At 37.7% G+C, this 25,949-nt stretch overlaps 1 protein-coding gene across 5 annotated transcripts in view; it reads left to right on the forward strand.

The window, feature by feature from the left end:
- The window catches only part of BCAS3 (BCAS3 microtubule associated cell migration factor), a 577,971-nt gene that overhangs the window by 214,393 nt on the left and 337,629 nt on the right, over positions 1-25,949 (forward strand). The window lies entirely within an intron of this gene.

Genomic DNA, 25,949 nt, shown 5'->3' on the forward strand with positions numbered 1-25,949 from the left:
CCCATGTCCCGTGCACTGGCAGGCAGATTCTTAGCCACTGCGCCACCAGGGAAGCCCAGGGACATTCTTAATTTATTAAAACATTTAATAAATTGAAGTTAATATAGTAATGGTGACCATTACCATGCTACATTAACTCCCTAACTTGTTTTTTTCAACTTTAAATTAAATATTTATTTGTGTGATTATGTTTTAAATATGTCTCTGCCACCAGGCTATTAGTTCTATTAAATGCCCATTCTGTATGAACAGAACTTATTACAGTCCCTGCCAGGCACAGAGTAAATGGAGATCTGTTGAATGAATGAACGGATGGATGGATGGATGGAGGAGTGTGTGAGTGAATGAATATGGAAACAGCAGTCCCCAAGCTTCAGCATTCCCTGTTGTGCTGGGAATTCTGCCTTCTAGTTTTTGATAAGTTCTCTCCTTCTTCCCCAATGACTGCCCCCTTCCCCCACCCTAGCAGAGCCCACACCACTCTCCTTGGCCCCAGGGGAAGAACCAGATCTCTTCAGCTCACTTGCCATGCTCAGCTAACTCCCTAACTTTTTCACTATATAAGAGTTGCTTGATGTCATATGTATGGAATATGGTGTTCAAGACTATTTTCATAAATTTAGAGATCGAATCTCATATCTATAGATCTTTTCCAGAAAACTCTGACTTTAACCAGAATCAGTGCTGTAGTTCATTAAGAAATATTTATTGTTAGAGAGGAATAATCTTGAGTCATATGTATTTTAGAGCAGCATTTGCATTTTATTTTAACATATTGGGTTGACCAAAAAGTTCATTTGGGTTTTCGTAAGATGGTACGGAAAAACCCGAATGAACTTTTTGGCCAACCCAATACATCTTTGTGGGATTTCTAAAAAACCCACATATTAGTCAGTATTTTATCTAGAGCAAATACTTGTGTAACCATCACTCCAACCAATAAAGGAAACATTACTAGAACTCCATTTTTGTGCCCCTTTTCCATAAAAGCAAGCTGTGATTCTGACTTTTAGGGTAATCACTTCCTTACTTTTTAAAAAAGTGAACTATTCACTTTTTTTTAAAACAGTGTGTGTATATATTCATATATTCAACTTCTTTAACATGTTTGTGAGATTAATTCATGTATTTTTATGTAGGTTTAATTCATTTATTTCCATTGCTCTTACATATTCCATTGTACAAATATATTTTTACTTATTTATCCTTTCTCCTACTGTTGATGTATATTTGGGTGGTTTCTGATGTGGAGCTATTATGTATAATGAAGAGATGAAAAATTTTGTCCTTGTTTCTTAGTGCAAATGTGTGCTTATTTTTGTCTTGTTTTTGTTTTTTAACATCTTTATTGGAGTATAATTGCTTTACAATGGTGTGTTAGTTTCTGCTGTATAACAAAGTGAATCAGCTATACATATACATACATCCCCATTTCTCCTCCCTCTTGCATCTCCCTCCCACCCTCCCTATCCCACCCCTCTAGGTGGTCACAAAGCACCGAGCTGATCTCCCTGTGCTACGCGGCTGCTTCCCACTAGCTATCGGTTTTATATTTGGTAGTGTATACATGCCCATGCCACTCTCTCACTTTGTTTTATTTTTGAATTGAAGTGCTGGACTACAATGTATGCGAATCTTGGCCTTGGTAGATAATATCAGAATGGTTGTACCCACCAGAATGAGAGAAGATATTCATTGACATTAGATGACACTTGTTTTTTTGGAGCATTGCAGTTTCTCCTTGACAGATGACCAATTTAGATTTTTAAGTATAGGGAATTTTATAGAGCGAGATTATGGTTCCTACAGAAAACAACCCTTATTTAATTGATTTGACATTCATACAACATAAAGTTAACCATTTAGATGTTAACAATTCAGTGGGATTTATTACATCACAATATTTTGCAACTACCGCTTCTGTCTAGTTCCAAATATATTGTCTTCACCCCAGACGAAAACTGCATATTCTTTTTCTTTTTTGGGGGCTGCACCGCATGGCCTGTGGGCTCTTAGTTCCCCAACCAGGGATCTAGTCCGTGCCCCCTGCATTGGAAGGGTGGAGTCTTAACTGCTGGACCGCCAGGGAAATCCCCCAAACTGTATATTCTTTAAGCAGTTCCTCCCCACCCCTCTGTCCCCAAGTCCCTAGCAACCACCAGTCTGCTTTCCATCTCAATCTATACCTGTTATGGATATTTCATATAACTGCAGTCATAAAATATGTGACCTTTTGTTTCTGGCTTCTTTCGCGTAGCGTAATGTTTTAAAAGTATAGCCACATTGTAGTATGTATCAGTGCTTCATTGCTTTTTATGGTTGAATAATATTCCATTATATGTATGTACCACAGTTTTTTATCCATTCATCCATTGATGGATATTTGAGTTGTTTCCACCTTTTGATTTTGTGGATAGTGCTGTTATGAACATGTGTGTGCAAGTACTTGTTTGAATACATCTTTGCAATTCTTCTGGCTATATCCCTAAGAAGTTAAAGAAGCTAAAATGCTTCTGCTTGAACACACATCCTTTTGTAATACCTAATCAATTCAACATATATATTTTTTCTGGAGGAAGTTCTAAGATAGACTGAAAAAATATATTGGTAAATAGAATCCTGGGGAGAAATTCTGCAACTCAAAACAGTTTGGGACCTTTGTTTTCTCCTTAGATGATGTTTTGTCCTTTGGCCCTATTATAATTTTTTTAATATTTATTTTAATTTATTTTTGGCTGCGTTGAGTCTTAGTTGCAGCACGCGGGATCTTTCGTTGTGGCGCACAGGCTCCAAAGCGCGTTGGCTCTGTAGTTGCTGTGTGCAGGCTCTCTAGCTGCAGCACGTGGGCTGTCTAGTTGTGGCGCACGGGCTCTCTAGTTGTGTCACATGGGCTTAGTTGCCCTCCAGCATGTGGGATCTTAGTTCCCCAACCAGGGATCAAACCCACATCCCCTGCATTGGAAGGCAGATTCTTTTTTTTAAAAACAAATTTATTTATTTATTTATTTATTTTTGGCTGTGTTGGGTCTTCATTTCTGTGCGAGGACTTTCTCCAGTTGCGGCGAGCGGGGGCCACTCTTCATCGCGGTGCGCGGGCCTCTCACTGTTGCGGCCTCTCCCGTTGCGGAGCACAGGCTCCAGACGCGCAGGCTCAGCAGTTGTGGCTCACGGGCCTAGCCGCTCCGCGGCATGTGGGATCATCCCGGACCGGGGCACGAACCTGTGTCCCCTGCATTGTGGAAGGCAGATTCTTAACTATTGGACCACCAGGGAAGTCCCTGGCCCTATTATTATTATTTTTTTAGAAGTATTTTTTTTAAATTAATTAATTAATTAATTTGTTTTTGGCTGCATTGGGTCTTCGTTGCTGCTCATGGGCTTTCTCTAGTTGCGGCGAGCGGGGGCTACTCCTCGTTGCAGTGCACAGGCTTCTCATTGCAGTGGCTTCTCTTGTTGCGGAGCATGGGTTCTAGGCACACAGGCTTCAGTAGTTGTGGCACGCAGGCTCAGTAGTTGTGGCTCACGGGCTCTAGAGCGCAGGCTCAGTAGTTGTGGTGCACGGGCTTAGTTGCTCCGTGGCATGTGGGATCTTCCCGGACCAGGGATCAAACCCATGTCCCCTGCATTGGTAGGCAGATTCTTAACCACTGCACCACCAGGGAAGTCCCTGGCCCTATTATTTTTATAAGAACAGTTATTATTAATGTATATTTAACTAGTGATCCATGATCTTTGAGGTTGAAATAAGTCCTGGGTGAAAACTGTCATTTAAAAAAGTATTGGGACTTCCCTGGTGGTCCAGTGGGTAAGACTCCACATTCCCAATGCAGGGGGCCTGGATTCAATCCCTGATCGGGGAACTAGATCCCCCATGCACACTGTAACTAAGAGTTTGCATGATGCAACTAAGAGTCTGCATGCCGCAACAAAGATACCATGGCCGTAACAAAGATGCCGTGTGCCGCAACTAAGACCCGGCACAGCCAAAATAAGTAAATAATAAATAAATAAATAAATATTTTTTAAAATAAAAATAATAAAAAAGTATTTAAAATTATAAAAAAAGTTTAGAAAGCTATGAGATATTCATATTTTCAGCCATTTGCAAGAAATTTTACTTCAGAAATAATTACTTACATTCTTAGGTGTGACTATTTTGTCATATAATTAAATGGTAGTATAGGTTCTTTGAGGGCCTTGCTTTTTGTATTAAATATTTTTCTTAACTTGAATTTCACCATACACTTTATGGAGCGAGATTTAGTGTGCACATTGGGCAGCTAGGTTGGCCAGAGAACCAGCTGTATTAATAGAAAAATTTGGAAGAATTTATAGTCTTTATATTTATACATCTTCAGAGAGCATTCTTTTGAGCTCCTTTTTTCTTCCTCTTCTTCCTTCTCTAATAAGCATACCACATACCAGGTTCTATGCTAGGCTTTGGGCATACTGTGCCCAGAAATTAAGGTAATCTCTGCCCTTGTCTAAGGGAACAAAACAGATATTGAATGACTGAATGAATACTTTTCAATATATTTTTGCTGAAGGGTGCAAAGTGCCAGTCAATTAAGGATTTGTCATTTGTAAAAGATCAAACAGTTGAAGAGTAATATTGTCAAAATATATTATTTTCTCTCAGCATTATTGTTTGTACAGCTTTCTTCATATTTTTCCATAAAGCTAAGAGAAGGCATCTCAGAGAGGAGATTATAGACAGTTTAGCAGTACTGCAGTTCTTAAATTCCCTTTTGAAAGCAAGGAGTTTCAGGAGACGTTTTCCTCCTGATAACACATGCTAAATTTTTATTATGTTGGAATTTCACCCCCTTTTTCTGTAGTTTTTTCATTTTTAAAGTGCAGACATTAGGGTGGTCATTTTTCTTTATGTTCTTTTTGTACCTTACATGTCAAAACAAAATGGGCATTGTTGTTGGTTAGTTCTAAAAATGATGTATTTACAGTTTGTGTGGATAAACAATCTGATGCTAGTCAAAAACAATGTAAACCTTTGAACAGGGAGGGATTCATCTTGAAAATGAATCATGCTTTGGCGGTTATTGCTGTTGTTTGTCTGTGCTCTTTTTAGCAAAGTAAAGGAAACTGTTAAATAACAGTTGATATAAGGATATTTCCTTTTTACTTTCTGGATGCAATCCAGTTTAGGTTAGGATTATTTTATCTATTTGCCATTTTTACTTAACAGAGGATGTTTATTTATTTGAAATATACTTTCTCTAAATATCTCTTTCGTTTCTGGTCTTGTTGCCTGGACCTTAGTCTTAAGGGGTTCTTAAGATCCGTGAACATGGATAGGAAAATATTTCATCTTTAGGATTACTATCCTCTACCCAAAAGTAAATGTTTTCTTTCATTATGAATATAGACAACACATGACAGTAATAACAGCAGGACTTGTGACGTTGTCACCAATAAAAACACAGAGTTTTTGTATCACATTATATACAAAAAAATCTTGAAGTGTTTTGTCGAGATGTATTTTGAAATATTGTTTATGCTCACCATTGCTTGGAAATTATATATATATATATAAAATGTAATAATATTACTGATTTTAATATTACATATATTGCTATAGCAGAACTTAATTTTTTAAATGAACTGATAGCTATACTTCAGTATAATAGTACGGTTTTCTTTGTAATTCTGTGTATAGTATCCCATGCATTTATAAGTATTATTCTGAGAAAGAGTCTACAGGCTTTTCCATGTTGTCTAAGTAGTCCATGGCAAAAATGATTAAGAACCTCTTATCATCATTTCTTACCTCATCTGTTTCTGTAGCCTCCAGCCTTCTTTTTTTCTTTTAACTATCACAAGCATTTTCTTTGTTAACCGTAACTAGGATAATACTCCGCTTTTCTGCTTTCAGGCTTTCAGCGTCTCACCATGCTTTTAGGATGTTAGGGAAGGTTCCGTCTCACTCTCAGTTTCTTGTCCCACCACACCTACATTTCTGTACCCTTCCCTGAAAATGCCACATGTATTCATTTCCTGGCACCTTTTAAGTTTGCATACTCCTCTCGAAATAATTTTTATTCCCTTGGATGCCTGCTGAAACCCTACTTCATTATGATCTAGCTAAAAGTATCACTTCATCTCTTCAGCCTCTTTTTTTGTTTGTTTTTTATTTATTTATTTTTGGCCGCGTTGGGTCTTCGTTGCTGCACGCGGGCTTTCTCTAGTTGCGGTGAGCAGGGGCTACTCTTCGTCGCGGTGCGCAGGCTTCTCATTGCGGTGGCTTCTCTTGTTGCAGAGCATGGGTTCTAGGTGCGTGGGCTTCAGTAGTTATGGCATGCGAGCTCAGTAGTTGTGGCTCGTGGGCTCTAGAGCGCGGGCTCAGTAGTTGTGGTGCGTGGGCTTAGTTGCTCTGAAGCATGTGGGATCTTTCCAGACCAGGGATCGAACCCGTGTCCCCTGCATTGGCAGGTGGATTCTTAATTGTGCTACCAGGGAAGTCCCTCTTCAGCCTCTTTTAAACACCTCTTGATGTTGTATGTTCTGTATCAGTCTTGGTATTGGCACTATGAATGTGATTTTATTATATTTTAATGTTAGTTGTTCATATTAACATATGTTAATATGTTCATTGACATGCCTGTGTCTCCCAGTAGATTTACCTCCATGAAGAGAGGGTCTTTTTCTTGTTTTTATTTGTATCTTGGCACCTCATGTAGTATTTGGTAAAATGTAGATTCTAAGGCTTCAAACCAAGGTTTTCAAAGTTATTAGAACTTAGAAGTTCTAATAAAAACAATTTATTACTTGTCAGAATGAAGAGATTTTCATTCATGGTAACATTGCTTTTCATTTTAACATCTGTAAGATTCTTTCATTTTATTCAAGAACTATTAATTAGTGTTACTATGTCCAGGCACTGTTCCTGAGCTCTAGGGATACAGCAGTGAATAAAAGAGGAAAACATCCCTGTTCCCATGGAGCTGACTTTCCAGTGGAGGGATATGTATGATGCATAGGATAGATGATAGGTGGATGGATGGATGGATTCATGGATGGATGGATGGACAAATGGATGGATAAACAGGTAGTTTTATATGCTATGGAGAAAAGTAAAGGAAGGGGAATACGACATGCCTGGAGAAGATTGCAGTTTGAAATTAGGATGCTCCTGGCAGGCCTTACTGAGTTGATGACATTTGAATAAAGATCTGATGGAAGTGTGGGAGAAAGTCATGCAGATGTCTGCGGAACGTGTTCCAGGCAGAAGAAATAGTCAGTGTAAAATCCCTGAGCTGGGAATGTGTCTGGAGTGTTCATGGAGAGGCAAGGAGGCCCATGTGGCCAAGGAACAGTGTGCAAGGTGCAGAGTAGATGAGGTCAGAGAGGGAATGCGGCCAGATCATGTCAGCCTTTGACTTTTACTCAGAGTAAAGTGGAAAAGCTGTGGAGGGTTTTGGGTGATGGGGTCGGATTGCGGTTTGACAGGAGCAGAATGGTGATCTGTACTGAGAACGCACCATCTGCAGTCTGACAAGAGTAGAAGTCTAGTGAGACCAGTTAGGAGAGCATTGCAGAAATCCAGGAGAGAAAAGAGAGGAGTCAGGGTGACCAGTAAGGCTTTCGGCCCGAACAGCTGGAAGGGTGCGACTGCCATCACATGAAATGAGGACCATGAGGTTAAAGCAGCTCTGGGGATAGAGACAGATCAGGACTTTTGGACATGTTTAGTTTAAGATGTGTCTTGACCTCCTAGTGATGTTAGGCAGGTAGTTGGTTTTATGAATCTGGAGTTCAGTGGGAAGGAATAGGCTGAGAATAAATGTTGGGGAGGCATAGATAAAAAAAAGCCAAAGCAGGATGAGATCACCTAGTAAGTGAATGAGTATGAAAAGAAGATGAAGACGTCCCAGGACTGAGCCTGTGACATAGAAGGAAAACCAACACATGAGAAATCCTATAAGCCAAATGAAGACATTTTTTTTTTTCTGAGAAAAGGGAATGATTAATGTGTTAAATTCTGCTGATAGGTCAATTAAGATAAGGACTGAGAAAAAGATAGAATACCATCAAATTTAGTCATGTAGAGGACATGTGGCTTTGATAAGAGCAAGTTTTGGTGAAGCGGTAGGGGCCTGATAAGAGAGGATTTTATTAAGGACGGGAAGAGAAAATTGGAGGCCAGTATTGACAGGCCTTTCAATGAGCATTGATGTAAAGGGGAACAGGAAAATGGGGAAAAGTTAGAGGTCAAGGAGGAGGTTGCCTCTGTTTTCTCATAGAAATAGGAGGTGGGCATGTTGGCAGGCGAATGGTCCTCTAAGAGATGAGGCATTCCCTTTACCAGTTAGTAAATTTTTGCTGAATAAAGAAGCCATTTCTGCCACTATTGTTTATGCTCCAAGCAAATTTAATTACTTGCTTTTGCTTTTCAGCTTCAATCAACACCTTGTTCCTGCATCTGAATTGTTTTCCGCTTATTTCTTCAGGTAAACATGGAATGCATCTTTGAAGCTCAGCTCAGCTCAGCTCACAGTGTGCTTTCTCCCTCTTACCATAAAGTGTCTAACTTTGGTATTTGTTTCTTCTGTAAGCTATGTATCCATACTCATCACTTACTGCTTTCTACCTATTATTTTCGATGATCTCCATTTTTAAGTGTAACTTCCTTGGGAAGGCAGTTGGAGTTGGAGGACCTGGAGTCTGACTTCCTGTGGTAGAACCTCTGTGACTTTCTGGCTCTGTAAATTTAGACAAATTACTTAATCTACCTGTGCCTTAATTTTCTATCAGTAAAATGGGGATAATAAAATTACCTACCTTAGAGAGTTACTGTGAGGATCAAAGCACTTTGAATAGTGTCTGGCACACATGAAATAACTCAGGAAAAGATTAGCTGCTATGATTAGTTTCATTATTGATACTGTTTATTACTAAGGAGGTATATAGGACTGATTCATTATTCATAGTTTTGTATAGTGGCTCTTAGGCAGAAAAGAGAATAAATGAAGAATTCACCAAAGAATAAGTGACTGAAATATAATCGTGACCTTATTTGTAGCATTATTAGACTCAATATTGATGAGTTGACTTCTGACGTTGTTTCTGAAATGAAGGTACACCCAACGCAAAATTGAAAGTGAAGGTAGTATTATTTTTTCTTTTTCATCTGTTTTTGCTCATTGTAATACCATACATCAGGAAATATAGTTGGATAAATGAATCTACCCATTCTCTAGCCTTTGCATTTCTTTATTTTGCAAATGAGTTTTCCAGTTTAGGTTCAAGAATATGACAGTCACTATGTGATAGGGCTTTTAAGGAATTTGGTTTTTTTCCTACTATTTCCATTGCATTAACAGAGGGGTTCTGGGTTTACTTCTACAGTTCTCGGAAGTGTCGCCTTCCCATTAACTCATTGGTCCCCAGGGGAGGAGTCATTGTTGAGTCACAACTTTAGGCATCTGAATTCCAGATTCTGCTTCTTCTAAATGGAAGTGATGGATGAGACTCTGGGCTCTGTAGAGGGGGCCTCTGATTTCTTGGGCTTGAAGCCTCGCTATTTTAATAAACTGCTTCTAAGTAACTGGTAGCATCAACTTTTCTTCCTAGCATCTGTATGAGGCATTCTTTTTTTTTACCACTCAGAAACTGTGTTTATAGCTTTCATTTGCTGGTTTATTGTAATTACTTACTTTTGTTGATCAGTAGTTTTCTTGATACAGACCACATCACAATTGTAAATACAAAGCAACCACCCATTTCAGCCTTATATAGTTTCACCTACTTAAGACAGTCAATAATAACGTGATGTTTCTTGACTTCTCTTTCCACATCACCGTTTACTTGTGGATTGAAGTTTCCATTTGTATGTTTTAATTTTTGCCAAGAAAAATCAATCATGTGCACTGTAGCTCTGCTTTAAATTTTATGCCTCATATGACACAGAGTATATATATATATACAGTATATACATGTAAATGGATAAAAATCTTCTTTTAGGCTATCTTAGTTTAGTACCTGGGTTTTTTACTGGTTGCATGTACTTTTTTGTAGTTCAGATGAAGTTTTTAACCTATTGTTTTCAAGTCTATTAAAGTTTTCCTAGTGAATTTGTGTCTTTACATCTATACACCAAAATCATGCGTATTTAAAATATTTTCATGTCACTTCCTATTGTTTCTCAGAACAGATGAGTTCTTTAGGGAAAGTGGGTTGAAAAGAGAGGCCTTATAATTAATACCATCCTGAAAAGTTCTTTTATTTCAGAAGCCCTAATTGGAGAAACCATCTACTAAATAAAGATAGCATCATTTTTTAATAGACTGTTTCATAGAGCAGTTATAGGTTCACAGCAAAATTGAGAGGAAGTTTCAGATAACATAGTTTTTGAGGAAAATAAAATTACCTGTGGAGTATCTTCTAACACTCTTATATTGTCTCTAAATTATACTTTATATTAAATTCAATACTATAAAAACTGATTAAAGTCTATTTGAATACTTTATCTCTTGTCTGTATTATTTGGAATATGCTACACTTTTTTCTCTCTCTCTTTTTTTTATTCCTTAAAATAAATGCTGGCTCAGGTAGTTAGCAGTTGGAGCTATACTGTCATTTTTTGTTTTCCTCTTTACTGTAAATGACATATTTTGTATTTTCTCTATATTTTTACCACTGGCACATCATAGACTCCAGGTTTCTTGTTTTGTTTTTAAATGGTTAATGAGACATGCCTCTAGAGGGCGATCTTTTCTAAACTTTCCTGTGATGGTAATCTTGGCAACCCTGGCATGAACCTGGTGTACTATGGATGTTGATGTCGTCTAAGATTTTATAATAACCTAGCTTCCTTTTCATGATGTTTTCTATGATGTATTCCTCAAAGTCTTATTAGAGAATTGGACTTTTGAAATATATTACTATCAATTAGTATCTAGTTTTAGTACCCCGTCCAGGTACCTAGCTCCTATGAATGAACGGAGGGCACTCTTTTAGTTAATCATCTGAGTAAGTGGTTTCTGTATGTTCTAAAAGTTCCTTTCTTTGTTTCTCTATACGTTGCTATTCCAGGACCTATCTCTGTATTTTATGGGACCAGAGTGATTACACTCCACTACTGAGGCATCATTAGGCCTTACACTTAATCTCTGCTTCTCTTTTCTGTTAACATTCATTGTAGTTTTATTGTTTTTGTTTACCTATTCAATATAATTTTTGTATCAAAGCAATACATATATTTATTATGAAAGTCAAATAATGCCACAATTTTATAAAGAAAAACTGCACTCTCCTGCACCCACTTCTCCCACTCAGAGGCTGCTTCTTTCAGTTCTTCATAATTTATTTTTTGCTGTTTTCTTTTTTTTGCCCCTTTTTGGAAATCATTTTGGTTGGATAATGGATCTCCTACACTGAACCCCTAACTTTCTTTTCTATTTCCTATCTCTTTGTCTTTTTGTTTTACTTTAAGAGAATATCCCCAACTTTATCTCCTAACCTTCTTATTAGATTTTTATTTGTGCAATATGTTTTTAATAACCTTTTCTGTGAATGTTTCTCTTATTATCACATCCTTTGCTTATTTCACAGATGTAAAATTGTTTATCTCTTTAAAAGATAGTTATAATTTTTGATGCACTTCTTTGCTCCTGGTAGTATCTCTATTTCCTCTGAGTTCCTTTTTAAGTTTTTTTTGTGGTCATCATTATCTTTCATCTTGGACTCTCAACCCTGATTGTACATTATAATTTACCTGGATAGATTAAAAAAGTACTGATGCCTAGGCCCAATCTCAGACTGGTTAAACTAAAATACTGGCTGGAATGTCTAGGAATCCTTGGCTGATCATTCTTATTTTTTATTTTATTAAAAAGTTTTATTATTATTTGATTTATTTTGTTATTTCATATTTATTCAGCTAATCAACACATCCATACTAAAGAAGTGATTGGAAGCTCTTTGAGCACGAGTAGCTCATACCAGTTTATAGGTCCAACTGGTCTATCAGTTTTATTGGGGTACCCCCCGATCAATAGTATTTGTAGATCTTTTCACTTTGACTGGTCAGTTTCCCCACGAAGGAATCCTCTAGAAACGTTCTGGCAATAGACTTACAAGTTAGTTTTCAGGGAGTTGATCCTTCAACATTGTTTTAGTCTAGTGATTAGAATAACTAACTACAAGAGGATTTGGCTTCTCTATTTGCACGTTAAGTTAGCCTTACTTTTCCAGTGAGGAAGACAATTAAGTAAGAAAATTCTGGTCAGGTTCCATTGAAATATTTTTTCAAAATTTGGTTTTAGAAAAATTGGAGGGGGAGAAGAGAGAAGAAATTGGGCTTCTTAGGATACCCAGTGACCAGTGTCTGCATGAGCGACCCAAATAAACAGATTTAGAAATTATGAGACTTGGGAGTAGCAGCCGTGAGCAGTCTTGAACTTAAAAATCTGAGCAGGAAGTAAAAATATGACTGCTGGCTTATAGTTTGTAAACTACAAAAGAGTACGGAGAGTGAGGTCGCTGCTGTGCCAGCGTTACACATACTGAGAAATAGAAACTGTTATGGTTCTTAGCATAATAGGTTCTTAGCATAAAATGACATTTAGAATTTGGAGGAGGATGAGAAAAGGAAAGGGATTTAAGGTTCATTGAACGAGGTATTAACATTGGATGATGTGTTTTTGCAGGTGAGAATATTGAAGCTAGAATGAGGCACAAGAGTGAAACTATTTCAAAATGGATAGAGTGGAATTAGTGTGGGCATTGCTGTTGGCGGCTTCAGAAGAGACAGGCCATTCCCTTTTCAGTGTTGAGAATCATCACTAGTAGGGAATTCTTAACAAATGTTCAATAATATTTCACTCCTGTCCAATTTGGAATGGATTGAAATATGTACACTTTTGATAAAATCATGGATGAAAGAAAATATAAAACAACAGTACTGATAAATGATTATGGTTTTCTGGCAATAATCCAGCTGATTAAGAAAAAGTGTTTCTGCTAAGGCAGAAGAATTACAGGGAAAGAAGTAGAGTCGTCACTCTCCGGTGCCCAGATATGGTCATGGTATCACTCCTCTTTGTGATTTTCATTCTCGAGGACTTTCTGTCAAAGGAGTTTTTATGCAGACAGGTAAATTCATGGTTTTGCTTTTGGAAGAATACGTTTGGAAGACAAGGACTCGAACTATTTATTAACGTTCATATGTGTACTTTGATTTCTTTCTTTTTCTTTTTTTGTCGGTGAACGATACTCTCTCACAAATTGTTGATAATTGAGGCAGCTAAATTGAGAATGGGTTTCCTGTTTTCTTCTTGAGCAGAACATGTAAGCATATTTTGATAGAATGATATTTAAATGTTTTTAAGCTGGAAATAAAATATATGTGAGTATAAAAGGTTTTATCTTCCCTGCTGTCAAAAATGCTGATTTGGCTCTTTTGCACAGTACTCCCATCTTTGTATGGTTGTTAAAATCTGTTGCTCTTTCCCATCTGAAGGAAATGCATCTTTGACACTTCTCATGACCTGAGTCATGATGCTGAAATAGAGCCAGAAAATATCCTTAACAGTCATAAGTAAAAAAGAAGGAAGGCTTCCGTGGGGTGGGGGTAAGGGAGCGGGAAGGAGGTTGTGGGGAGCATCTTTGCTATTGCTATTTTAAATTATATCTTTTTGATTATTATGAAAGTTGCTTACATTTTACTACGATCGTTGTTATTCAACAGAAAATACTTTGATTTTAATATTTAATTTTTCCTTAGTATACAGTGTTTAATGTACTGGAAAAAGACCAGTTCTGCAAATGTTAAATTATTTTGAGTCCTCCAAGTCTAAAAACATTACACCTTAAATCTTGCAATTTATTCAGTATTTTATCTTGTTACAGTGTTTCTTTTTATTTCAGTACCAGCTCCCATTTTTCCATATCTTATAGGTTCAACAGTTTAAGTAATAACATTATATTTATTGAATGATGCAGATAAGTTTCTTTTTTTTTTTTTTCCTTGAACAGTGAAGTGCTTCTGTTTGATCTGTTGACATGATACAGAATTCATTGCAAGATAAGCATGGGAGATATGGGTGTGGAATATTTTCAAAAGAGAATTTTAATGAGGATTTATTTATACTTCGGGGAACTCATTTAATCACAGATTTGGTCTAAGTGCTGCTAGATTATGGGATTTTTAATTCTGGGGATTTTGCACTAGGGTTATTAAATGTCTTCACTTCTGAGCACTTAGTCCCAAAACTCTACTCTTCGATTCAGAAGAGTGGGGAATTTTGAGGTTGCTTACGTCTTTAGGAATAACTTGATTCTTAAAGTAAAATCCCAAGATCTTTTTCTTTTATTCTCCTTCTTTATACAAACAGTTTGCATTGTTCCCTCTACTGTTAAGTATAGTGCATTTACTGTCTTGCTTGATTTTTCATTGTGGAAAGAGTGGTAAACTACAATCCTAATGTTTAAAATGAATTAAAAATTGCTGAAACTTCTTAAATATTAAGAGCACCAGCTCTTACAAATTGTCTTCATCCCAAATCTTGGAATGCTGCAAGAATAATAAACTAAGGTAATGAACTTCCCACTTATGGGAGGAGATTTTAAAAATTCATTTTGTAAATTTGGGTTGGCTGTGTGAACAAATTGTGCCAAAAGTATAGTGGAGAGGAGATGCAGACAGAAGATTTTCATACAGTTTATTTCAGTGCTTGTCCCCATACACTTTTATCTCTGGAACTTTTTGGAAATATTTCTTATTTCCCCTTATTTGTATTTTTTTTGAATGTTGTTTCTGACTTACCTCCCTTTCTGGGCTTATTTTTGCATCGCAAGGATCCTTGTTCTCAGACAGCTTTAGTATCTTTTTGGAGTAGTGTAGACTGATCTTGTTCTGCATATAGTTTTAGTAACAGTTAGTTCCTTTTGACTTTTTATTTTTATGTGTAAATTTTCTAAATTTATTGAGTTTTGGATTTAAGGAAAGAAAAACACATTTACATGTAACAGTCGTGAACACATTAAAATAATAATTAACTGGTAAAAAAGTATTCCGACTAGAAAAGGAAACTACTTAGCACGTTGTGTATTTGAATATTTATAGATTTATATATATATACTTTTAATTAATTAATTAATTTATTTATTTATTTATTTATAGCTGTGTTGGGCCTTCGTTGCTGCGCACTGGCTTCCTCTAGTTGCAGCGAGCGGGGGCTACTCTTTGTTGCGGTTCGCGGGCTTCTCATTGCGGTGGCTTCTCTTGTTGCAGAGCACGGGCTCCAGGCGCGCGGGCTTCAATAGTTGTGGCACGTGGGCTCAGTAGTTGTGGCTTGTGGGCTCTAGAGCACAGGCTCAGTAGTTGTGGCGCCCGGGCTTAGTTGCTCTGCGGCATGTGGGATCTTCCCGGACCAGGGCTCGAACCCGTGTCCCCTGCATGGGCAGGCGGATTCTTAACCACTGTGCCACCAGGGAATCCCTATAAATTTATATAGTGATTAATATTTGATAAATAGTGCAGTTACAAGTCTCCAGAGTGTGAAGTTTTAATTCTACTGACATTTAGTAAGCACTAGTGCAAAGTTCCGTGCAGCTACTTTGTACGTAGTGGGAAGAGTGATGACAGTATCATTAAAAACCTCAACCCCATCTTGCAAAGAAAAAAAAAAAAAATTGGGTTCTTGTTTTCAAGTCAATTTTCTGGGGGATATTTCTTACCTTTCTACTTTCCCACCCCTCCCCCAAAGTACCTGTCTGTTGTGTTGTGAACTGTTTACTTGAAAAAGCAACAAGTGTTTTGCTTGAAATGCATATATGTTTTTGCAGTATCTTTGCTTCACCACCTATTACTCTCCAAAAATTTTACAGGGAGAAGCAAGTCAGTGCCTAGTCAGAATTGTCCTTGAACGCTTCCTATCTTGCACTTTGTCACCAAAACTGTTTGGTTGTTCTGTTAACAGTCTTTAAAAAAATATGGATGTATTATTCATTTTCTTTTAATTGTGTGTGTTCTGCTCTCCTTGGCTCCTGTGAACAAGCATTGCTTCCGCCCAGTTTGGTATGTGGGTCAGAAGGCACTGTTTCTCACCAGGGCGCTGCTGTTTCCTCTTCCTACTTGAGTAGATTACAGATTATACTGGAATACGCCTGAGAAAAGGTCAAAAAGGAGGGTGAAAGTCCTGGAACTGCAGCTGGGAAGCTTGTCATTCTCATCTAGGAAAGGGGAAAAAAAGAGAGAGAAAGAAAGAAAAAGAGAAACAGAGACTCCAATGTCAACCCCAAACAACCCACATTCAGGAAATTCCCGTTTGCACAGGATACTTTTTATATATTTCAAAAGGACTCTATTTGGTTTTGATTAAATAATTATCCAGTGTTTGGCTGAGAAAGCTTTAATGTTAAATTAGATGGCAAGCAAGAGCTAAGCAGTGTTTTTAGCTTTTCAGAGCCTACATTTCCAGTGATTGTTACAAAACAAGCTACCATTGTACTCTTTTTGACAGAGTCAAGAAGTCGGGAGCTTTTCAGCTACAGAGTTAACTTAGTTAAACTCATTGGTATATTTTGGATTTTTATCCCTGTCAATTCCACAGCAGGATACTAAAAGCAGACGGAACATTTTGGTCTTCTGTGGAAAGCAAAAAGCACCAAAAAAGCCCCATATGAACTTGTTACCCGATTTTTATTTTGGAAAGACATGATGTTGGGAGTAGGCCATCTACATGAGGTCTTAGAGTAAAGAAGTTGGTTGAAGTAGGATAATAATGGGATATTTGGGAATAGGGTTCTCCCTATATATTTATCTTCTCAGGAGTGCCAGGTTGTCACATCCACATTGCCTCTTAGTGTGCCTCGTTACTCCAATTTCAAAATGTAAGGGTTCAGAATATTAGCAGACCAAGGACACTGACTGACTGAGAGGCTTATATCCTAGAACAAGAGTGGATCTTGTGGACAGGTGTGTGGAAGGGTGATGAGAACAGAATTTGAAACTATTGTAGGAGTCTCATTTCTATGTTTCTTTAGTAAACCTTCAGAAAAAATGGAGTGCCTAAAGGAATAAAGTTAAGGGTCAAAAAGTGAGAAGATAATGCAGACCTCCTAAAAGCTGTGCTCTCCCTTAGGGCACCATCAACACTGCCTAGTGTCATTTTGCTTTTCTCCACCTGAATCTTTGCCATTTTTATGTTTATCCCTGCATCCCTAATGACAACAAAAGACAATGCTTCTTTATCCTCCACACTCTCCATTTGGTCCCCTTGATTCCATTGTAGCTCTTAGTTTCTTACACCTTCTGTTCCTAGACTCTTCCTCAGACCCTCATTAGCAGTAATTTGTAGCTTGTGCCTCTAGAATCCTATAACAAAAAGTTTTCTCTTTTCCACTGATGTGATACCGTTTTAAGGTACTTTCTCACCTACAACTCTGATCCCTTGATTGCTTAATGTTATTTTAACTGATCTCGTTCGTCTTAGTTCGCAGTATGGTAAGATAGGGAAATTTTTTAGAGGGGAGGGAGGAGGCCTATAATTGCATTTACGTCTTATTTTTCCTCTTCTGGTTTGCATTTAAGACGAAATGAAGGTGCACACACAGAGACACCGGTATTAACTTTAATATTTAGCATAATCTGAAATGGGCAGTAATCTCAGGATCTTGCTGGCTTTTAGAGATTTCTTGTGGCTGGCACTTTGCCACATTCACATGTTCTCACATCATGCATTCAGAAGCTAAGAATACCAACCTGGCAGCTTCTGCAGGGAGGGTAAAGATAAAACAGAAAGGAGTCTAGCTTTGCAGCCACATTACCTGGGAGTTGTTGCTGATGTCTTTTCCACAAATGTTCAAGTTTGTCAAAGCCCAGTAAATCTTGGAAAGTTTATTTTCCTTGTAGCATCTGTGTTTTATAATGGGTCTTTTAATTTGTTTTTACTTTGTCTGCAGGGATTTCTTTTGTCCGGAGTTTTCAGACTCTGTCTTTTTTTTTTTTTTTTTTTTTTTCCTGTGGAAGTGAGTCCGTTAATGATGACTGGTTTGGGAATATGCCTCTGCAAAGCTGACCTGACAGGCTGTTCCTCCAGCACAGCAACAAAGCCCATTGTTATTTTCTCTCTTTTATCCTCAACTTCATCCATTTTCCCCCTGTGTGTTTATAGTATAGAAAGTCTGGGAAAACATACTTTGGGACAGTGCATACATGATAAGGTGGCATTTTGAAGTTAGAAACATTTTTAGTAAACAGAGATTACACCACATCAGCCTCACACACAGACAGAGGTGCTGTGTGTTAATGTGGAGATTGAAAGTTTCTTTCCCCATCGTACCTGCAGGTGTTCTTCATCCAAAAGGCAGAACGGGGGAGAAGAACAGAGCACATGAGGTTGTTTTCATAATTCCTTTTTCAAAAATGCAAACTTGTACAAGTAAATGCAAAAAAGTCAGTGGTTAAACCCCGACGTGAACTGTTCTGGCTTCGGGCTTTGTATTGTAACATTCAAAACAATAATATCCATAAACAAATAAACAACTGAAAACAAAATATCGCTTTAAACATCAAAGGATGTTTTGAAAATTCTGATTTTTAAATGATTTTCTATTCCCAAACAGAATTCCTGCTTTAATTTATTGAGAAAGCATTTTATTGGAACTTGGGATTTTTTTCCCCCACCCCAAGAGAACTCCGTCTATCTTGGGGACTGGTAAACCTCTAAAGGATCAAAGCTCTAGTGGATTTGGTTAAAGACGCAAAAGCCTGAAGGCTTATGGAAGTTTATCTATATAGAGTAAGCCCAAAAAACTGGGATGAGAGTTTTAGAAGAGCTTATTTTCTCATGAGATTTTTGAGACTTCCTCTGTTTGGATGTGCCAGAAATACTGTGAGAATATCCATTCTCGCGGCATTTGTCACTTACAGGTCTTTTCCCAGCTGGAATTTGTGAGTATAACGCTGTGTGAAATATTATACGTATTTTAAGGTTTTATGAAGCCCACTACTAAAATTGCAATTAAACAGCCTCCACTATTTTCGCTGTACTCATACAATAAAGAGAAAAGCATAGTAAAGAATGGTTGCTGAAGGTGACATTTAGAATTGACGTCGTGACTCTTCACTGATCTCAGACATTTTTAATTTTACTGCTACAATCATATATATGCCTAGAAGGTGGAGCAAAGAAAGTGCTGCTCTCCCTGTCTGTCCAAAGGGAAATTGAAGCATAAGATGGAGGGACAGGCTTAATCCACATCCAAGGCTTAGGATACCATGAGTGTCTTCTGCTGAAGCTCATTGTATTAAGAAGCTTCAGGGCTTCCCTGGTGGTGCAGTGGTTGAGAACCCGCCTGCCGATGCAGGGGACATGGGTTCGAGCCCTGGTCTGGGAAGATCCCACATGCCGGGGAGCAACTGGGCCCGTGAGCCACAACTACTGAGCCTGCGCGTCTGGAGCCTGTGCTCCGCAATAAGAGAGGCCACGATAGTGAGAGGCCCGCGCACCGCGATGAAGAGTGGCCCCCGCTCGCCGCAACTAGAGAAAGCCCTCGCACAGAAACAAAGACCCAACACAACCAAAAATAAATAAATAAATAAATAAATTTATTAAAAAAAAAAAAAAAAAAAAGAAGCTTCAGGCTTCAAGAATAATCCTGGCTCGGAAATTTAGGTTTGATATAATGATAAGGAAGTGTCTGAAGATCTATTCTTTTTTTTTTTTTAATTTATTTTTGGCTGTGTTGGGTCTCCGCTGCTGTGCGCGGGCCCTCTCCAGCTGCGGCAAGCGGGGACCACTCCCCGCTGCAGTGCGTGGGCCTCTCACTGCGGTGGCCCCTCTCGCCGCAGAGCACAGGCTCCAGGCACGTGGGCTCAGCAGCTGTGGCACACAGGCCCTGTTGCCCTGTGGCATGTGGGATCTTCCCGGACCAGGGAACGAACCCGTGTCCTCTGCATTGGCAGGCGGATTCTCAACCACTGCGCCACCAGGGAAGCCCCTGAAGATCTATTCTTAAAGTTACCAAGTCTAGGCTCCTGGCCGAGTCAACCTGAGACTAAGGAGACTGGTGAAAGCCATGGATTCCAGCACCTGGCTATCTTCTGAAGGACTTTGGGTGTCCCCTCCAAAATTAATTTTTTTCTATAGATCATAGGGCTATATTTTCTGAAGGACTTTGGGTGTCCCCTCCAAAATTAATTTTTTTTCTATAGATCATAGGGCTATATTTTCCTATACTTCCTGGATATAAGAAAAAATACATTTCCTCCCTTCATTCAGCATTTACTGAGCTGTCAACAACTAGTAAGACACTGCTCCTACTCTGTAGGAGTCTTAACAGTTTTTGTGGAGGATAAATCTGTGGGTTTGTTAGATTCTAGCTTCATTTTCAAAGAAAATCCATGACCCAAGAAAGAGATAGTGAAAATCGTCTTTAAACAAAGACTTTGAACAATTGAAAAGGGAAGAAAGGAACATTATACTATTTTTGTGTATTTGATTGATTCAGTATGAACTTTCGTTTTTAAATTTTGTGCTTTTAACATATATTTTTATACGTAGATCATTACGTGTGAGTTAATGAGATTTCTTGTCTAATAAGCTAGTTCCCTCATTTTACTAATTCCTGAATTAATTGTTCACACAGCTCTCATCCTTTATTTTCTACTAGAAAAGTGAAGATGAGAAGATCCAAGTTCCTTCCTCTATACTCAAAATTTGCATATCGTCCCTTTAAAACAACAAGGAAAAACATCTCCTTCCTTTTTGTTCCTGAGACATTTTGCAGATATCTTTTTTTTTTTAAATTAATTAATTAATTTATTTATGGCTGTGTTGGGTCTTGGTGTCTGTGCGAGGGCTTTCTCCAGTTGTGGCAAGCGGGGGCCACTCTTCATCGCGGTGCGCGGGCCTCTCACTAGCACGGCCTCTCTTGTTGCGGAGCACAGGCTCCAGACGTGCAGGCTCAGTAGTTGTGGCGCACGGGCCTAGCCGCTCCGCGGCATATGGGATCTTCCCAGACCAGGGCTTGAACCCGTGTCCCCTGCATTGGCAGGCAGACTCTCAACCACTTTTGCAGATATCTTTATTAGCACTTTTTCTCCCGTTAAATCCTTTAAAGACCTATAGTCTTTCTGTCTCATTATGTTATGACCTCTTTACGAGTCCCTTGGACTTCTTTATCCAGGACTAGAACAGGGCCTCATACCAATAAGGCTCAAAAAGTGTGAGTTGAAAGAATGAATGTTGAATGAAACCTTTGCCTGGTACAGTATCTCATCTTGTTAACGGCTTCTTTTCAGCTCCGAAGTCCTTAAATTTGTGTTCTGTATCCATTACCGGAATCATTTCCTATCAACGCTCCCTTTACTTATCCCTTTCCATATGATTTGTCACCTCTTTAGTGAAGCTACCCTATTGAACATTACCAGAGTTAGTAGCTTTCTCTCTATGTTTGCCTTTCTGAACCTTGTCATTGTTGACCATTTTACTTATTCTTTCATTAAAGCTATTTTTATAAATTGCTTACCACATACTAAAGTATGTCAGACACTTATGAATTCTTATGAAATATACCCAACTTATTTTACTCTTTCAGATACACTGGGTTTCACAGGCTACATCATGAACACAGACACCAAGAATAAAAGCTCATAAATACTTGGGTGTTGCTTGACAATAAGATAGAAGGCTGCGAGGGATAGATGTGATGTACCTTGTATGCTCCCTTTAGGTTGTTTTATCTTGGTGAGGCAGCGAAGGGTTTTAAGTTATGGCTAACGTAACCACAAGATTTGGAACTTCTCAGTGAAATCACTTCCTTTTTCTAGACTATGCATCCTATTTGTAAAGTTCAATGATCTCAAAATCTGTGCTGTTCCCTTGCTGAAGATTTAGGTACCTAAGTTACTACTCCTCTGCCTCAATTGAAATATTCTTCTAAAACTGAAATATATTATCTTCCCATTGCTTTCCATTATAATTCTCTCCTAGTTAGAGATTTCTTACTGTTGCTCACATCTGTGGCATCACTTTACATGCTCTCTTCATGTTATCCTTATCCTCAGAATATTTCTACTCTTCTGCTCTTATCCATATTTTACCCATCTTTCAAAGCCTAGGTTATGTCTCATCTGCTCTATGATCTCTTCTCCAAATAATTGATCCCATGTGTACTTATCTTTAGTGCTAGGCAATTAGCACTTAATTATTCCTGTTTCATGCATATTAGACTGTAAGCTTTTGTGACAACGAAGAATGCAGTCCTCACAGTGTGTGATCTTAGGCTAAGGCACTCAACAAATATTTGACTGCTCGTTGTGAGATGTGTGTGTTAAACATAGTCCTTGAATTTCATTAGCTTGTGACATATTTCGTGTTGCGGTCTGATTTCAGATCCAAATTAGATTCAGATCCAAACAATATTCAAAGAAATTAAAGGATACCTTCATAAGTGGAAAGACATCCCATGTTCTTGGCTTGGTTGTGGTCTGATTTCAGATCCAAATTAGATTCAGAACCAAACAGTATTCAATGAAATTAAAGGATACCTGCATAAGTGGAAAGACATCCCATGTTCTTGGCTTGGAAGAATTAATATTCTTAAGATGGCAGTGCTCCCTGTACTGATGAACAGATTCAGTGCAATCCCTATCAAAATCCCAGCTGGCATTTTTGCAGATAATGACAAAATATAGGTGGAAGCAGCAAGTTTTGTTAGATATAATGATCCATCAAAGAAGCATAACAGACCACTGACTGTCTTAGAAAGAAAAGGAATTCAGCATGATTTTTCTGTTTTTTTTTTTTTTTTAAAGTGAAAAGCCCTATCCTGGAAATTAACTGTGGAGACTCCCATCCTCTTTTCACTATTATTTAGGGTTTTTTTTAAATTAATTAATTAATTTATTTTTGGCTGTGTTGGGTCCCCGTTTCTGTGCGAGGGCCTTCTCTAGTTGCGGTGAGCGGGGGCCACTCCTCATCGCGGTGTGCGGGCCTCCCACTCTCGTGGCCTCTCTTGTTGCGGAGCACAGGCTCCAGATGCGCAGGCTCAGTAGTTGCGGCTCACAGGCCCAGCCGCTCCGCGGCATGTGGGATCGTCCCAGACCAGGGCTCGAACCCATGTCGCCTGCATTGGCAGGCAGACTCTCAACCACTGCACCACCAGGGAAGCCCCTGTCTGTTTTTTTTCTATCTTAAGTTCCTCTGAAAAACCGTTATTTGCAGTGACAGAGATGCTTCACAGTCCTTATTCTTCCTGGAAAAAAGTGAACAAGGGTTATAGGAGTTTTGAAAGTTAAAGTATTGTCTTCAGTGAGTTCTGTATGTGTGTATTTGGGTAAGGGTTTATGTAATGGCTAGTTTAGAAGTCATCCCGATATGGCAGAATTTCAAAACAACTTGGAAATGAAAAACAAATAAACACACTGATCTAAATTTTCTAATTCCATGTGGCTTGTATCTGAAGAGGACATTGATAATGTAATCCCAACTTCTGTCTTTATATTTCATAACCTTCTCTCTGGGAGATTTGTAACTTATTTGAATTTTGTAGTGGTAGGCTTACAAGGTGGTGACACCAAATAATATAGACATAGTAAATGTCCAAATGGGTGCTTCTGCTCTACAGTATAGTATGTTCCCTTCTGCTATTCTCGTTTCTTTCTTTTCAGTGACTATATGTGTTTTCTGTTTATTTTCAGATAGCAGTACAAATTGACATAACATGTCTGCTTAACAAAATTTAGCTCTAAGTTTGTCATTAGGCCAAGATATCATTAAATGGAAAAAACAAAAGCGATCATGGATCCTGACTTGCCTCAGATTTCAAGTGTCACAGTATTGAAGTAATAGACATTATAGGCACTATTTTGAGGACACTGGTTAAAAAACAAAAAAATTCGAAATGCATATTTGTAAGGTTGTGGTAAATAAGTATAAAATCTAAAAGTTAAAAAGTTTTTAGATTGAATTTTTGAAACAGAAGTACAAAAGAAACATTCATAAAGTGGAGTATATGAAAAAAATATTTTGCTTGTTAAAAGATCTATAAGAGAAGAAAAAGACAAGTTGCAGCAGGGTAGAAAATATTTAAGAATCATGTATCTTATAAAAGGTTTATATCCAGAATATATAAAGAACTTTTGAAATTTGAGAGTAAGATCCATAAATAATTTCTTACATTTATAGTCGTTTGATTTTCAGCAAGGGTACCAAGACAATCCATTGGTGTGGGAAAGAATATCTTTTCAACAAATGATGCTGGAACAAGTGGATATTCAACATTCAAAAGAATGAAGTTGAACCCCTACCTCACACCATTTATAAAAATTAATTCAAAATTGGTCAGAGACCTAAATATTAGAGCTAAAAATATATAAAACTCTTAGAAGAAAACATAGCTCTAAATCTTTGTGTCCTTGGACCTGGGCAGTGGTTTCTTAGATATGATAACAAAAGAATAAGCAATTAAAGAAAATATAAAGAGTTCATCAAAATTAAAAACTTTTATGTTTCAAAGCATGCCATGAAGAAAGTGAAAGATGACACATGGAATGGGAGAAAATATTTATAAATCATGTATTTGATAAGGGACTTACATTCTGAGAATATAATTAGCTCTTACAACTGAACAATAAAAAGATAACTCAATTTTGGGTAAACATTTTGGATAGACATTTCTCCAAAGAAGGTATACAAATTACCAAAATGCACATGAAAAAGATGTTTAACATCATCAGTCATTAGTAAAATGCAAATCAAAACTACAGTGAGATACCACTTCACACCCTCTAGGATGGATAAAATAAAAAAGATAGACCATAACAAATATTGTTGAGGATGTGGAGAATTTGGAGTCCTCATACACTGGTGCAGCCACAGTTTAGCAGTTCCCCAAAAGGTTAAATATAGATCCAACAGTTCCACTCCTAGGTGTATATACCCAAGAAAATTGAAAGCACAAGTCCATATAAAAACCTGTGCACTAATGTCCATAGAAGCGTTATTCATAGTAGCCTGTTAAAACAACCCAAATATTCATCAACTGGTATAAATGTGGTATATCCATACATTGGAATATTACTCAACCAGTAAAAGGACTGAACTATTGATACTTGGTAACATGGATGAACCTTGAAAACATAATAAGTGAAAGAAACACTCACAAAAGGCTACATTGTATGATTTCATTTATATGAAATATCCAGAATAGGCAAATCTATAGAAACAGAAAAGATTCCTGTATCAAAAGCCGATGGGTGGGGCAAAGGAAGAGTGACTACTAATGGGCATGGGCTTTCGTTTTGGGTGATGAAAATGTTCTGAAATTAGACAGTGATCATAGTATATGATCCTACTCTGTAGAATATACTAAACACCATGGAACTGTACATTTTAAAAGGGTGGATTTTATGGTATGTGAATTATATCTCAGCAAAAATATTAACCCAGTTTTTAAAATTGGCAAAAGCTTTACATAGGTACTTTACCAAAGAAAATATATGGATGACAAATAAGTACACGAACAACAACAACAACAACAAGCTAAACATTTTTGACCATTAGAGAAATCCAAATAAAAGCCAGAATAGCTAAAATCAAAAAGAGTAACAATACCAAATTCTGGTGTGGATGCAGAAGAACTGGAACTGTCATACTTTGCCGGTGGGAGTGTGAAGATCAGCTACTTTGTCAAACTGGCATTTTCTCATAACCTTAAACATAACAATTATTATGTCCATGCAAACATTCATTTACTATGATCAGCAACTCCATTCCTAGATTATTTATATGTTTTTTAAAAACTTACATTCATACAAAAACCTGTTCAAAAATGTTTACAGCAGCTTTATTTGTAATAACCAAAAGTTGGAAACAAGTCAAATGTCCTTTCGCCGATGACTGGGTAAACAAACTGAAGTACTTCCGTACAATGGGATCATACTCAGGAATAAAAAGAATTGATACATGTAGGAAAATGTAGAG

The sequence above is a fragment of the Balaenoptera acutorostrata genome, chromosome 20, assembly GCF_949987535.1.
Source record: "Balaenoptera acutorostrata chromosome 20, mBalAcu1.1, whole genome shotgun sequence".
NCBI classification, from domain to species: Eukaryota; Metazoa; Chordata; class Mammalia; order Artiodactyla; family Balaenopteridae; genus Balaenoptera; species Balaenoptera acutorostrata.